General features: G+C 32.7%; 1 protein-coding gene across 10 annotated transcripts in view; it reads left to right on the forward strand.

Moving 5' to 3' along the window:
- Positions 1-17,057, forward strand: part of MBD5 (methyl-CpG binding domain protein 5) — a 330,231-nt gene that overhangs the window by 126,641 nt on the left and 186,533 nt on the right. For 9 of the 10 annotated variants that reach the window (XM_074363612.1, XM_074363611.1, XM_074363609.1 and 6 more), the window contains exon 2: positions 10,901-10,996. The gene's annotated coding sequence lies outside the window, so the exon portion shown is untranslated. Of the gene's footprint in view, positions 1-10,079; positions 10,192-10,900; positions 10,997-17,057 lie in introns of all 10 variants that reach the window. The other variant, XM_074363613.1, reaches the window with a different exon arrangement.

Consider the following 17,057-nt stretch of genomic DNA (forward strand, 5'->3'; position numbering starts at 1 on the left):
CTGCTGCATTTCCCACCCTTTAAGTAACATTTGTAAAAGCTGATGATAGATATGTAAATAAGAAAAGGAAAGGTAACTCAGGAACTTAGCTGTGATGAAGAACCAATGATAGCAGCATTCAAAGCCTAAATATCTCCACGAATCTAATCTGCCTCAGTCTGCTTTTCCTCCAGCCACCAGCATGCAAAATAAATTCAGTGTAGCACTTTTTTGTTCTTCTTAGTTTGACCAGTTTTGTTTATATCACAAGTCAAGGAACTACTGTGTATTGTTTTCTCAATGTGTTGACTTTTATAAGTGCTTGTAGGTTTTATGACTGAAGTAACTTCAAAGACAATATAGTGTAGTGATCAGGAACATAGGCCCCTGGTCCTATCCTGGCTCTGCCACTTACTAGCTAATATGACCTAGCACATTACTTCACCTTGCCTTGATTTCCTCATTTATGAAGTGGGCATGATAAGAGCACACTATTATATAAGGTTGTTTTGATGATTAAATAACTCAAATGTTAAGTTCCTAGAATAGTGCTTATCATATATGAAAGCCTAATACATTTTTCATGTATGAGAATAGTACATTATGGATAAAATTGGAATTTATAAAACTGTTGACATACATAACTACTTTGATAAGATTATTATGGGGATAATGCTTTCTAATTACCAGACTTGCTTCAAAAGTAAATGTTTAAAACAGGACCCATTTGTGATAAAGGACTACAGTTATTGCTTATTTTTCTATGTAGTATTTACTGTGTAGGATGAGGGGAAAGTAAATGGTATGCCTACCATGTGCTAAAAATAGGACTTTATGTCAGTGTAATCCATAGTCAGCCCTACTAGACAGCTAGTAATAACTATTTCAAAAGAAGAAACTGAAACTTCAGAAAGGTCCAGTGATTTACCCAATTAGCGGAGCTGCTGTAATCTAGTCTCTCTTACTACAAGCTCAAAACTTGGGCTACTCTCCCAGTCTTATTAACAGAGGAGAAGTTTGAATTACATAAAGGCTAGTATGGCCCAGGCACCAACCAGTCAGAGTGGGTGCCAGGGACTTGGAGGTTTTATGCTCTGCCAAGTGTTATCTCCTTAGAAATTAAAACTTGGAGAACTTTTGGTGGAGGAGAGGTCCCTAGAGAAGGAGACATGTGGAGAAGTTGGAGTAGTGGCCATTTTCCAACAAGTACAGAAGTCTTTCACTATTTAGTATTTAACAGCTGGTACAGCCACACTGTTCATTCTGATCAAACATTGAATATATCAGAATAGGTAATCTTGATACATCTAATGTTATGATAGGTATATAAAGTTTTTAATACTATATTAACTTTTGTTTTTATGTTTTTTAAGACATATTTGTAGGATCAGGCATAAATGAGAATTAACTTTCGTTTTTATGTTGTTTTTTAAGACCTATTTGTAGGATCAGACGTAAATGAGAATTCCGTTCTTGAGGTATTTGCTAAACTTTTATTATATGGTCCTTTTTCAATTAGATTGATTGATTGATCAATCTCTAGTTAACATAGATTGCCTTTATTTATAGTCAACAATTTTTTTGAATTATGAACTTGCAATAATTTGGTAGAGGAAGCTTGCAACTTATTGTACTTTGGCCAAAAAATTTATTAAGTTATCGTAAAGACTGTTGTTTTGCTTTTTTTCCAAATGTGAATTTGCTCTCATTTATAACTTTTTCTTCTGACATCTTTATCCACATCCAAGAAGAATAAAACAATGATGATTTTTACCTAATAATGTATATAGTGTATATTCAAACTTGCTAAAACCTTAATCTCTTAACTTTATAATCTTGTAACAGCAGAAATCACTGAATGTATTTATTCTTCTTTCACCTTTTTGTGTGGTAGAAAAATGATTTGAAATGCAGATTTTAGTCAATGAATACATTATTTCTTGGTTTATCACTATATTTCATGGAATTAAATGAATTAAATATGTTAACTAATGCTTTTACTTTGAACAATATGTAATTACCAATATTCAGCCTTTTTTGAACAATTAAAAGGACAATGTGACCTGGTTTAATCCAATAGGGAGGCATCTGTTACCAATAGATGGACTGCTTTGAGATAATTTGTTTCTATTATTTTCTAAATGAATGAACTAAATATATCATTTTATTTTTTTTTGCTTCATTTTCTCTCTCTTGCAACCAGCCAGTCAATAGATATATTTTTGTTTTATATTTAATTTTTACTGAACATGAACCCATCATACTAAGTTACTTCTACATATTGATTTGCAGTTTACTATACCTAGTTAAAATTTTACTTACGGATTTTTATACAGGGTGCTTTTTATTATTTCTGTATCTACAGTGCTATTTACAGCTATATTCTCAGTACTAAGGAATCATCAGAAGAATCACTACATTATAAATGTTGGCAATATAGGGAACATTTAATATTTGATTAATTTTAAGTAGTATTTGAAGCTGTATGTGAGAGGTGCCATTAAAGCTTAACTCACTCAGAGCAAAATGGCCTTTAATGTTTTGGTTTAAACATTCGAGCAGTTATTTTTCTGCATAGTTATTCAGTTCATTATAAACACAGAGAAGATGGAACAGATTTCTGGAAATACTTCACATTTTATATGTGTAGCATTTGACTTGTCACCTTTGAAAGATCTAAAATGATATTCCACTAATTTTTTGTACATCTCAAAAAACTTGACAGGACAATTCTCTAAATCTGAAAAATCTTAAGTAAGAGTGACGCAGGAACTGTTTTTGGTTGTGTTTGCTTAAATTTGGATTTCATTTTCTGATTTCTCAATTGTCTTTCACCAAGTCGATAACGACCCCATCTTTGTTTGCTCCTGGAGGTAATTTGTGTAATCCAGACATCTTTTTCTGCTTATAAGGATTTTATTCTTTTGTCAATGTGTTATTTTCTCTAACAAAACTCTTCATTATTTGGCAGGTTGACATAATACTGAGCTGTTCTTGGTAGGATTTGAAATATTGTTCCTTTGTTTAAAAATAGCTATTTCCCAGATATCATAAAATCGGGCATTATTGCTGGCTCACAGAATTTCTCACATAATATCGTTTCTTTTGCCATTATGAATGCCTGCACCAAAATCTGCAGAAAGTCGGAGCTTAGTGTTTCCCCCAAGCACCGCTGGCTTTGATACTTTCATCACATTAATGTTTTTTTCAGACACGCTGAGGGTGATATTACTATTCTTCTGTGCATTTTCTCTGTCATTTTATTCTTCCAATGGGTTAACATATGGGGACTTCACCTTCTTGCACTTAGCTCTAACACCTCTCCCTTCTACCTTTTTGTTTCTATTGGAAATTGTGGTAGAATTTGATTTGGTTAGGAAATTTTCATTTTTTCCCCCTCCATTTCTTTAAGACTTTTTAATATTTTCCTAAGATATAACTACTTGTTGCTTTTTTGTCAGTTACGCTGGCTAAAATCTCTTTTCTTCTTAAGGATATTACCTTGAAGATTTATTCCCATTAATGAGGAATGAGGACTCATCAGTCCTCATCAGTTAGCAGGGTTGTTTTGTTTATAATATGAAAAGTCACTTTGGCTTTATGTGTGTTGTATAAAAGATGTGTTATATATAAAGTATGTGTTACATAAAAGCTTATATTTTCTTTACATTATCGATGTCATAAATATTGGAAGGAGGGTTTTCCCATATTATAGAACATTTTAAAAATCTTACAGCATAAATTTAATGTTTGCCTATGAGCAGTTTATACACCAGTTTTAATAATCTGTAGCTGTATTGTGAAGCTGCTTATTTCAAAAATCTCTATAAGAGAGCAGTTTTTGTCTGTATGCACATACTTTAAAATTGTATTTATATAAAATTTTTCTATAAGTTAATTTAAATATATCTTCCCTCTAATTAGTTTTCTCTCAAATTAGTCTTAATTAACAAGTACCGATTAATGAGCCAAGCATATCTCATTAATTTTTTAACTTACATGATTTTGTTTTTATACAGAGAACATCTTCTAAAAAGACTTTTTCTGAGTTCTGATTCAGTTCTTTCTGCTAAAGCTCCTGTAACACCCTAGTAATTTGTTCAGTTCAATACAGTGGACCGCTTTTAAACCTATTGTTATCTTTGTTACCACCATGTAAACAAAGCATTATGGTTTATATTCTGAATCTGAATTTCATTTTAGGCATTGAACTGAGTTTATAATAGCTTCATGAAATCTATCTTCATAATAGTGCTTTACTTTGAGATGACAGTGTCTTACATTTCAAATGCCCCAAAATGTTGTTATAACACCATTAAAATACTTGAAAATATGTGAAACTTCTTTGAGGCCTCCTAATTTTTGTGCACAAAAGCAGTAGTGTCTCTCTCTCTCTCTCTCTCTCTCTCTCTCTCTCTCACACACACACACACACACACACACACACACACACACACACACACACACACACAGAGTCATGGACCCATTTTCTGTTTCAGCAGCAGCAGAACAGCTTTTTTTGCTGGGCAAAATTCCAGTTCTTTTGCAGTTTTTCTTTTGGTAGCATGAATTTCAGCATCACTTCCCAGGTTTTTGTTTTATTCTCCATGTTGGCCTACCATCAGTTTATAGGATTTTGTTTGTTTTAACCCTTGAGTTAGTTAAATATGTTAGGTAATAAATTGCTGACTGGTACAACTAATACCTATATTTTGCCATATTGCTTTAGAATTTAAAAAAAGAGTTCTACTCTGTTAAATGTTCATGAATTTCTGTTGTCTGCCTCCAAAAAGGGGCAGTACAACTTTCGTGTTTGTGTGAATACTTTTTCAAAACATTCTTTTCTTGTTTGCTCACAAAATTTTTTGTGATTCCTAATCATAATTGCAAAGACTCATGAAGTTAGAAAGGGCCTTCAAGGTTACCATGTTTCAGAAGAAATTTAAGCGTACTTTCTGATGTTGAAATTCCTTCTTTGATATCCCAGTCTCCTTTCCCGTAATTCCATCTACGCTTTTAGCATAATCCTGAACAGTAATATCAGTAGTAGTTGTGCTCACTCTTGCTTTTCTCCCCTCCTCCTCCTGCTCCTCTATAGAACTTTCTAGCATTGAAAAAATATTTCATTTCTGGCGTTCTGGAAATATAGGCAACTCCTGTTGGTAATGAGAGAAAGAGGAATATGATGTTTTAGAAAAGAAAATGAAGGTGAAGTCAGTGATAGTGATGTTTTAAGGAGGCCATGAAAAAAGGATAAAAGAGGGATCTACTGCTAGAAATAAGCTGAGAGACTACTGAGGATGCCGGATAAGATAACCTGAGAAGATAAGACAGCATCAACATCCTATAGTCATGAACTTGTAACAGGGCCAGCATTTAGAGGAGGGCAGAGAGCAAGGTCATAGAATATTATTTCCATATGTAAAATAGCTTTATAAAATATAATAAAGCTATATGAAATAGCTTTATGGTGTTTCTCTATAACACTGCCACTGAGGATGTCCTTAAAAAGTTCTAGCACACGGAAGGATTAATGGAAATAATTCCTTTCTAGAATTTTTGATTTATTGCATGTAAACCTACTAACAAAGACTCACTCATTGATTTCATTCTCTGAGTCCTATTTTTTTCTCTACAACATACTGATTTTCTCAGCCTTGAGTTCTCAATCCATAGTGGTTTTCAAGATGTTGAGAACCTACTTTTGAGGTTGAGAGAGACTATACAGAATTACAGTAAAAAATGAGCTATTTACTGGGCCCCATCTCTCTTAGCTCATTAGTTGTCTATCAACAAGCCCAAAAGGATAATATGACTAAGATTGAATGTATTATTGCCAGAATGTTAATACGCATGTTCTTGGTACTGTATTTGGCAAAATGTTGTACTTAATTCCTCCTCTCAAAAAAGGTCAGCTCTCAAGGTGTTTGCATATTAGTGTAGCCAAAAATCACTCATGAGTATTCCCCAAATAACGGGTGTAATTAAGGTGGTCTATCAGAACCAAATTGTTTATTTCAGAGTATCTAAAGAAATACTCTGCCTAGACCGGATGGATGTTTTTGGAGAATGCTAGTGGGGGAAAAAAAATAGAGGAAAAAAGAGATGGCTTTTCTTTTTTTCTCTAATGAAAATACATCATTTACTGTGATTGCCTTGAATAGCCTGGTTAGTGTCAACTTTCATAGAAATTCGGTTGCTTTGGACTTTAAATGTAGTTACATACTGAAGTCATATCATCTGAACAAGTTGCAAGAGGGCTAAAGGACAAGGCTTAATTTGGTAGAAAGGATTTAGAGTAACTAATGGTTCTTTGTTTTTGAAAGTGACTTGGGCATAGTCAGTAAGGGCCTCTTAGGCTGTTTACCAAAAAGATGGAATAGCTGCAAAAATAAATAAATAAAACCATAAGTAAAAGTTATTCCGGATTCACTAAAAAAAAACATGATCTGGAATAAACCTAATAATGGTCCTCACTGGTACTAAGAATGGCTTGAATATGCTCATACTAAGATTAGTCTCTGTGATAAAAACGGTTGAGGAAACAAATCTTCCATGGGTTGCATGATTAGAACTCTTGCTATACTGAAGAAATTTGGAAACCTTAAAAAAAACTAAACATAGACTAAAAATATTTTTAATTCTTTGAATGTTTGTTTTCTTAAGACTGTGAGATTTTATTTTATTCTGTAATTTCTTGCTATAATCTGTTTCTATTCAGTCATATATGAAATCTGTGAATTGGAGTTTTTTCAAAAGTCACTGTCAGATCAGAATAAATGGAATCTTGAAGGCTATGAAACTGCATACTGCTAATGCTATGAAAGCAATCACCTATGAAGGTTAGGTTGGGATATAATCACATAGCTCAGGGAAGTAGAAAGCATGTTTTCTTTCTGTAAAAATTTTTAAATTGGGGGTGCAGTGATATTTTAAGAAGGCACATTTTTTTGTAGAAAAAATTGAGTTAAAACCATAAATTTTATATCCCGGTATTGAACCATTAATGGATCTTAATGTGATTAGGCTTATAACATTACATTCAAAAGCAAGATGAGGTTTTTAGGATAAACCCTTAATATCACACAGGCTTTATTATGTAAATGGTACAGAAATAATAGAAAGCATGTAGAGCTAAATGAGAACTTAGAAATCATCTTATTGTGAGGAAGAAGAGTTGGAAGTAGACCACCATGACATTCTTCTCTCAGTGGGAAACCTGATAAACCTTGTATAAAGATGGAAGGTGGAAGGCAGAAATGGATATGAAGATCTGTTAGATAAGGCTTTCAGAACTATTGGAGATTTTAGTGTAATGGAGAGGGCCTTCAAGAAATACTGTAGTTAATTGTAGACTGTATGAGTTTGAAAACCAGCTCTGCCAGTTACTAGCTGTGAAACCTTTGTCCAGTTACTTTCTCTGTTCCTCATCTTCCTTATCTGTAAAATGTAAATGATAGTAGCACTTTGTAGGATTCCTGTGAGGATTAAATTAATTAATGCTACTTAGAATTTAGAAATCAATAAGTGTTAGTTCTTACTACTGTATTAAAAAGCAAGGAAGAAGTTTTAGCAACTTATATGACAAATGTTGGAGCTACTTAATGTCCATTGTCTAGAAGTCTGTATTTTTAATAATTAAAGAGCAATACGTATAGGTTGAATTCTTTTGTGATATAGTGTATAATTTACAGAGTTATTGGTTCTTATTAAAATACATAGTTTTCCTAAGGAAACACTAAACCATGTTTCCTATGACTTATGTGTTAAGTATATTTAGAGTCTAATATACTGAAAATTGTCCATTCCTGTTAATTTAGTTGTTATTAATACTAGTAATTATTACACTACTATTCTCAGTTAACCAAAATTACTTGGTTTATGAGACATTAAGAGAGTGAGGTGTGGTAGTGCTTAGAACAGATAGGGAAGTTCATGCAACATAGATTATAATTTTTATTTATTCATTCTTTTTTTAATGGAGGTATTGGGGATTGAACCCAGGACCTCGTGCATGCTAAGCATGTGGCTCTATCACTGAGCTATCACCCTCCCCCCTTTATAATTTTTAAATCATTCATAGTTATAAAATGTACTAAAAAGAAATGTTGGGTACCTCACCTTATCACTGAAGAACACTGTATTTTATTATTAGAAAGACCAACAAGTAAAATCATCACATATTTATTAAATGCTTTCAGGCTAGGGCTTGCTGGAAAATTATAAGCTAGTTAGGGGAATAAAACGAAAATGCTAAGTCTTAAATAATAATAAAAGACAGAAGTAAGGGACCATAAGTGTGTACCTGATTAATTAGCTAAGTAATTTGCAGTAATTCGTGTAGGAAATCAAAAGGGAAAGATAGCTGTAGTGTCAGGTGATGGAAATTTCCTTTAAGGAGGAAGCAGTATTTGAGCTAAGTTTTGGTTGACCATGAGATGAGAGATAAACAGCAAAAGACAGATGGGGTCAGGTGATAGAAAATCAAGAGTCTTGCCGAAAGACATTGGGGCTTCATTTCTTAGCTGTAAACCACAGAGGCAGGCTTGCAGCGTATCTTGCAGATTTGAAAGGTAGAATAGCTCACTGTTCGTGAAGACATTTGGGAAGTCCATACTGTTTCCTAGCTTTTAAGCAGCACTAAGCCTGAGGAAGGAATCAACTGAAGTCATAAACTGAAGATTGATGTTAACTTAGTAGAAACACCTAAAGTCTTTGGCAGCACACGCATGTAGAAAGAATACTTTATTAGGAGCATTTCCAAATTAGGTAGGTAGGAGAAAATATGTATAATTTTCTTTAAAGGATTAGTAGTTGTTGACCACCATCCTTATTATGTATAGTCAAGACTCAGATATTTGCCTCTGTTTATTCGACTTTTCTTTGTCACAAAGAATCTGAGGGGTATGTGATGTTGAATATATTGTTTTTGTTGTGAAGTAATTCTGGACTTGTTTATATGAATTTTCAAAACTAGAATATTTACAGTCTATTCCATGTTATTTTTAGTAAGTTATGTTTGTGTGTGTGTGTTCTTAAGGGAAATGATTCAAGACATTCTCTTTTCAAATTTTTGGTTTTGTATTTAAACAGAGCAAATGGTATTTGTGCTACCTTTTGAGCTTTTACCTTCCACTAAGTTAGGGACAAAAAATTTTAATTTTGAAACAATGAAGGCATGTTTCTAGTTATATATGAGGTTTTACATTAAGTCTTCATTATAGAATATAACCTAGTTTTCTCTTTTATTTTTGGCCCACAAGTATTTTTATCGATTACCTACACAGTTTACTTAGAAGGATAGCAAAGCTTACAAAATATATGATCCATAAACATTATCTTAGCTTAACTGCATTGATTTATTGCTCAAGTCCTATTTACTCTTACATTTAAAGTTATTTGTTACCAGTGGGCTTTGGGATTATCTACTAAGATTAGAAATGTAATCTCAGAATAAAACTCAAGAATGTTTTTATAAATGCTAATATTGAAAGTCTAGTAGTAGTCACTGTTCATAAATACTTAGAGCACTGTTTTACAGGGAATGTAGACCTTTTGCATTTTAATCACCTGAGATGTTTAATAATAAGAGACACCTTGGCCTTAGCTGAATTCTTCTGAATCAGAATCTCTGGGCATGGCACCTGAGAATCCCCATTTTATTTTAAAGTAGTACCTTTGGTCCTTAAGTGCATTGGAATTTGAGATTCACTGCAACCACCAATTATGCCATGCTTAGATCCATGTAATCTAAGACGTTGTCATTGTTGAAGTAGGTTTGTGTGTGTTTATGTGTGTCATGGAAGCTTTTTAGTCATTTTAAATACTTACTAATCATGTCGGCAAGTACCTTACTAATTTTCATAGATCCTTTGGCAGTATTTTTTTATTTTGAAGTTAATGTCTTATTAGCTATCCATAGAAACTAAGTCAAGTAGTTGAGGTAAGATCATTTCTTAACCTGCAGAATAAATATCCTTCCTTAATCCTTTTGAAGAATAGCTAGGTCCTGGCCCCCGTGATACCAGTTAGCTCAGAATATGTAAGGAATAGACTGTCACCATACATTTAGAAGTGTCCCGGGTGTTTTTAACATGTAGCTGCAACTGAAACAGCGACGTACACTAATGACCAAAAGGAACAGTGATGTTGCTCATCAAAAAACTACTGATTGGCTTTGGAATCCATAGAACTCAAAACCATATGCTAAAGGTATGGCACTGTAGTGTCCACATCTTGTTTCCCTGACTGCTTGTCTCAGGCTTATGTAAACAAGCAAAGAAAGTCAGAATAAAATTATTTCTACAAAGAACATTTTCTCTGAATAATCTCAGTTCTCTATTAGAGGCAATTTCTCTTAAAAGGCCTCTGCTAAGCTTTATTAGCTTGGTATAAAGCACTGATTGGGCAGTTTACATAATAAGGGATAAAAAATACCTTTTCATGAAGACAGAATATTTAACTAATTGATTTCTATGATTTTGATTTTTATAGGCAACTCAGATGTAATCAAGTATATATTTTTGTAATTATTCATTCTGAACAAGCAAAGTATTTTCTAGGGTGGGGCTACATTCATATGGGACATCAGAATCAATGTGTTTAAAATTATATTTCTTAAAAATGTTTATAGAAATTAGGTTAGCCATATAAAATTAATACTATAGAAAGTACTAAACTCTATGCCTGGGATCAAAATACATATTCCATAGTGCTTTCTGATTCTTCTAAAGCGAAAAAAAAAATCTCATTATTATTACTATTTAATTACATTTAAAATGTCCTATGATACACAGCTCCCTTTGCCCACAGTTATTAAAGAAACCATAAAGAAAAATTTCAGTGTTTCCTTTAGTATTTAAAATAAATGAAAAAATATTTATAACCTTAAATTCATGATATTTTCTTATGTTTCTTTTAGATGCTTATTGAAGATACCAGTTTCTGCATGTGGGAAGTAGATATTGAATGTTATATGGTTTGCAGACAAGATCTTTAAAAAAAATAGACACTCAAGGTGAGTAATAACTACAGCCTCATAAATAATCTAATTTAAATGGTCAGGGTTGCCAGATTATAATTTGATTTGCTAAACTTGCTCACTTTTTTATCACTGGCCCTGTCTAAGCAACCTCACAACTACGTCCATTCGTATTCAGACACAAGTTTTTATGCCCTAATAACCATCTTGTCAGAAGTATCAGATTTCATTAATAATGGGCAGTTGATAAAATTGATGTATTATGGAAGAGTGCAAACCAATTAAGAAGAATGGAGAAGAGATTAAATAAGCGTCCATCAAAACTGTGTGCATAACTCAGTAGAGTTTAACTTGAAAAACTTGAAAAAATAATTTTACAGAAAGCTACTATCCACTGTATTTTTTAAATGTATGTATTAATTAGTTCCTTAACCTTGTTTTTTAACCACTTCTAAAAACCCTGTCATAGTTTCAAATACTCATAGTATTACTTCTGAATACTAAACCTCTTCTCACTATTTCTTAAGTCCCCAAAGCTTTGTCTTGACCTACCATATCCTTTCACTTAGCATATTTTGTTTGTCTCTTATGACTGCTTACATGCTTACATTCCTAAGTAAATTTCTGAATACACTTAGTAAAATTTTGAGTGAGATATGAGGGGTAAAATGCAAAAAAAAAAAAAAAAAGGTACTTTAAATAATTTTGTGTGACAAGTAGGTACACCAGAACCTTGGAGAATATTCAGCTCTAAAATCCTTTCTAAGTGGGAATAAGAGGCCAGTAAAATCAAATCTCATGATTTTTTTCGGAAGGAACCAGAAATACAGATTTTGAAAAGTCCTATTTTTTTCAATATCAGCATAAAGTTTTTCCTTTGAAAAAATCGACTGTTGCTACTGTGTGAATCAAAATAGTTTACAGCCTTTGGTGTGGGAATTTTTTTCCTTTGTTCTATTTTTCTTTATTCTTTTAGAGTGCAATTACTTAGAGTCTATTTTTTCTCCTTAATTTCTAGTTAGCAGCTTAGTGATTTTGCTAGTTTTCTACGATGAATATTATTGTCAGAAATGACTTCTCTTGAAAATATAAATGGCATTACTTATTTCTAATTTATTTCTATAGTTATAAATGGTGATTTGCTTACTTAGAAGAGCTATTCAATTGTTTTCTGAATTATAATAATTAGACAATTATTTTTATAGTTCCTTTATCTCCACAGTCTAACATAGATCCTTCTGATTAAAAAAAAAAGTTTCCCTTCTCAGTGTACCTTTTGCGTAGAAAATAGAGTTAATCACACTCCTTAATTCATGGCATACTGTCATCACTGGTTCCTGCAAAGCACTTATTTAATTTATTTATATATTTTCTTTTCTTCTCATTTCTGCTCTCATGCTGCTGACCTTGCCCCATAGGAAATCATTCTAATATGTTAGTCTAATATCTATTACACTGTTCTCTTTTGTTCATATATTTTTTCATACCATGAGTATTGTTTTATATATGCATATTTTTCAAGTATTTTAAATATAAAATTTTGAAAAAACATAACAAAGAACAGGAAATAAAATACCATGAACTTTTGTGTACCCATATCTCAGCTTTAGTGTTTATCTATCTCATGGTTGAGCTTGTCTTAACTATATCTCTACCCTGCCTTCTCCATTTATGCTCATGAAATTTTAATATGCATAAATGGTATTGTACTATGCCTCTCATTCTTTTTCTTACTGTTTTATTTTACTTAATCTTATGTTTTTGTCATTTATTTATGTTGTTGTGTTTACATTGCTTCTAACTACTGCATACTATTCCGTGGTTTGTAGCTGTCATGTTTTAACTATCCATGTTTCCCAGTGATTTCCACCCAGATTGCTTCTAATTTTCTGTCACAACAAGCAATGCTATGATGAACATTCTCATATTTGTCTTCTCAGGGAACTTGGTGAGGATTTCTTTGGGTGTGTACCTAGGAACAGAACTGCTGGGTAATAGGATATATATGTTTACATTTAATTTGGCCAAGTCCTGCCAGAACCTCTACCAAGTAAATACTTTGGTCCACACTTTCACCAGTAGAAACCCCCTCATTCGTGCCAATCCTTGACATTATCTAGCTTTCTAATATTCTCAGTCTAATGTGTGTGATTCTATAGCTCATTGTGTCAATCTGAATTCCGCTTATCACTAATGAGTTTGACTATTTCTTTCATATTCTTGTTTGCCCTTTTGGCTTCCTTCTTCTGAAATTCCTTGTTCATATTCTTTATTTATATGGGTTCCTGTTTGTTGATTAGTATTTTTCAAGAATTTGTTGTATATTCTAGATATTCATTTCCTATCAGTTTTAAATAGTTAAAAAAATCTGCTTCCAATTTTTCAACTTTTTAATGTTATACATGATGTTTAAGTAGATACTCATATTTTAAATATTCAATTAAAGTATTTTCTTGATGTCTACTGCTGATGTATAGAAAATGCTGCTGATTTTTTTGAAACTTGATCTTGGCTCTAACATTGCTGACCTCTCTTACTCTTAATAGATTATTCTTTCCTCTAAGATGATCATGTATCAATTATAAATAATGACAGTCTTATTTCTACCTTTCCCATCCTTTTACTTCTTTCTTCTTTCCAAGACTTCAGTCAGTTCCCGTGAAACTGTGTTAAATGACAGTAGGCATTCTCATCTTATACCCAATGTTAAAGAAAATGTATCTAATTTCTCACTTAAGTATAATGCTCGTTGAAGGTTTTTAATAGAAAACCTTCACCACATTAAGAAAGATTCTTCTATGTCTAGCATGCCATGTATTCTAACCATAAAGAACTATCGAACCTTATAAAATGTTTTTTATGCCTCTGTTAAAATAATCATATGATACTTACCCTGTGGTATATTAATGTTGTCAATTATATGGATAGTTTACACCTTACTTGATCATGGTACAGTATTTTAATATATTATTGTATTTGATTAGCAAATTTTTTATTTAGGATTTTAGAATCTACGTTCTTAAATGTAATGTGCTATAATTTTTTTCCTTCATTTTCCTTATCTGATTTTGCAGTTAAAATTACACTGGCCTTATAAAATGATATGAGTAGCTTTTACTCTTTTTCTGTTTTCTAGAACAACTTTATATAATATGAATTTAGTGTTGCTTTAATGTGTGTTTAAAATCATATGTAAAACTTTCTGGTTGTGAGGTTTCTTTGAATGCTATTTATGTCTTTAATGCTTTTTGATCTATTCAAGTTTCTCCCTCATCTTCTTCCAGTACCTCTCCCATGGGTACTGATAATACCTGATGGTCTCCCCAGCTGCAGGTATAGCCCCATACCCACTTTTCTTTCAGTCAGGACATACCTAGAAAATCTCAGTGTCCATATCTGAGCCTTGTAACAGTCAGTCCTCTTTTGAACTGAACAGGAATTCAATGTACTAACCCTGACCAGTAGGCTATGATCTGCCCAAGCTTGCTTGACTTAAATTCCCACTGCCACATACCTAAATTAATCCTGTATTACAATAGGTTTCTACTATTCTATAACCAGAAACTTTGGTTAATGATGCTCTCAATTAACTTTCTTACACTCTTAAAACTGTTGCCATACTGCCAGTGTGTCAAGGCTGTGTAAAAGGTAAATATTTTGACAAACAAATATGTAAGGTTATGATGTTCAGGGCAGGTAAGTGTTCAGAAAAAAATGACAGCCATCTGGTCTAATGTTCTGTACAATATATACCAAATTATAGTTAAATCTGGAAGATTTTCACTTTATCTCCAGAGTCTGACATTTTACTGTAACCATGTATTATCAGAAGAATAATTAAAGTTATTTCCATGAACAAAAAGAAAAAGGAGTAGAGATCACAAGCAGGAAATTCATGGACTCACTAACAAAAAGAAATTGTCAGTAAACATATAATAGTTACTGTAATTTTTGATGCATTTGAGTGTGTTTCTATCATCTTATTTCAGTTTTTCTTACATAATTTGACAGTATGTCTTTATTTCTTTTTAATCCTTTCTTACTTACAAAGAAATCCTTGATATTTATATATCTCCCCTAAAAAAATTCTTGCAGGAGCCAGACATGTAAGGGACTTAGAGGTCACATTAAGTTATTTAAACTTTAGGTTTTATTTTAACTGTAACAAGAAGCCATTGGTGGGTTTTGAGCATAGGATTGATGTGATTTGTGAAATCTAAAGCATCTTTAGAAAACATAATGATAACATTAATATTTTGTTTTAAAAGCAACTCTTTACAGGCCATAAAATAATAGATTTGTAATTTTTACTATAAAATTTTTAAATAATTAGAAAAATCTATAAATTAAATTAAAAAGCACTTGAAGACATAAGAATTGATAGTTGGCATCTACAACAAGGAAGATGATGATTTTATTAATATACAAAGTGCTAACAATTTAATATGAAAGAGACAACCATTTATATAAAAGACTTGAACATGTAATTTATCAAGGAAGAAATGCAAATGACTAATAAACATGAAAATGATCTATTTTCCAACCTCTTCCTTGCATTGTGGTAACATTTTCCTAGTGATCAATTGCTGCCTATCACTATCTTTTGCTGTTCTTTTCATCCTGTTAGAGTATCTTTGTTACCAGGACTCTGCTAATTCCTTTTTGTTTTTACTCACAACTGAATGTAATGGTATTATCTGGCACCACGTATGTGTGGGGGGTGGGGGGCAGGGGGGCGGTTAGGGAGGGTCCAGACTATTGTTCCAAGTTTGCTTTCCAAGAAGTAGTCTTCTCTTCTGCCACGGACACAAACTTCCTGTAAAAAGGGTTTGTTTGTGTATTCTTTGTGTCGCCCCTACCTTCTCTACTTCTCTAAACCTGAGACTGCTGCATTCTACTGACAACTCAACTCACCTCTGTTCCCATACCTGTGACTATAAACAAGGCCTGTAGCAACTTAAGGTGTTATGTACTGTCAGGGCATATTCTTGCCATCATTTTCTGAGAGCCGCCCTGTGGTGTTCTTTACCACTACACTTCTCCAAGACTGCTTCTCTTCACTTACTCTTATGTGGCTCCTACCAGGTCTCAGCTGCTCTTGCCTGTTTCAGAGTTTGGTGATTACATCTGAATCCTGATATTACTGGAAATATATTGAGTGAGTTTCTCCACAAAGAAAGGAAGGGAAAGGAGGGAACACAGAGGGATGGATAGAAGGACACAGAGACAGAGGGAGAAGATAGCACATGAATAAACCAATCAACTTTAGGAGAAAAACTGATGATCCAGAAAGCAAGAACTCTGACAAACATGTTGTAAAACATCAGAAGATGAATTATGAGCTGGCCAAACTTAGAAAAGAAGTACTTATTTCAAAAACGAAATTGAAAAAAACAGAAGAGAGACTAGACATTATAGAAGGTACTCTTCAGGAATATATAACATTAAAATGAGAAGAATGAATAAAGGAAACCAAAGAAAGAATAAAATAATTAGAAAATTTTGTATTCTGTGTATAAGTAGATAAATTGAGATAGAGACACTAAAGAAAAATAATAAAAGGACAAATATTTAAAGATAAAATTCAGTAACTTTTATAAAATAGAAGGTAATTTGAATCTACATATTGAAAAAGGCACACCAGGGGAAATTAACCTAGAACTGTATTACTGAGACATAGCTTCATGAACTTACTGGACTTTAAACATGAAGAAAAGGAGGGAATACTCCCAAACTCATTCTATGAAGCCACCATCACATGATACCAAAACCACACAAAGACACTAACAAAAAAAGAAAATTACAGGCCACTAGAACAAATGATTAAGTCACTGATAAGGGGGGAAAGAGGAAAATATTATCCACATCAACATTTAGGGCCAACTGACAGTAGAGTAACATCTACAGGACCTTATACAAAAGAATGTATTTTGTATTTTAAATTCATAGTGTCTTCAGGTATAAAGACTATAGACAATTTTTGAACTTGGAGAATACTGTTATTAAGTGTGCCTTTGCTGAAAAAAATTCCTAGAAAATGAACTACTGCCATTCAGGTGGAAATAACTTAAAAATTACCACAGAAGGATGAACAGTA

Source organism: Camelus bactrianus, chromosome 5, assembly GCF_048773025.1.
Source record: "Camelus bactrianus isolate YW-2024 breed Bactrian camel chromosome 5, ASM4877302v1, whole genome shotgun sequence".
NCBI classification, from domain to species: Eukaryota; Metazoa; Chordata; class Mammalia; order Artiodactyla; family Camelidae; genus Camelus; species Camelus bactrianus.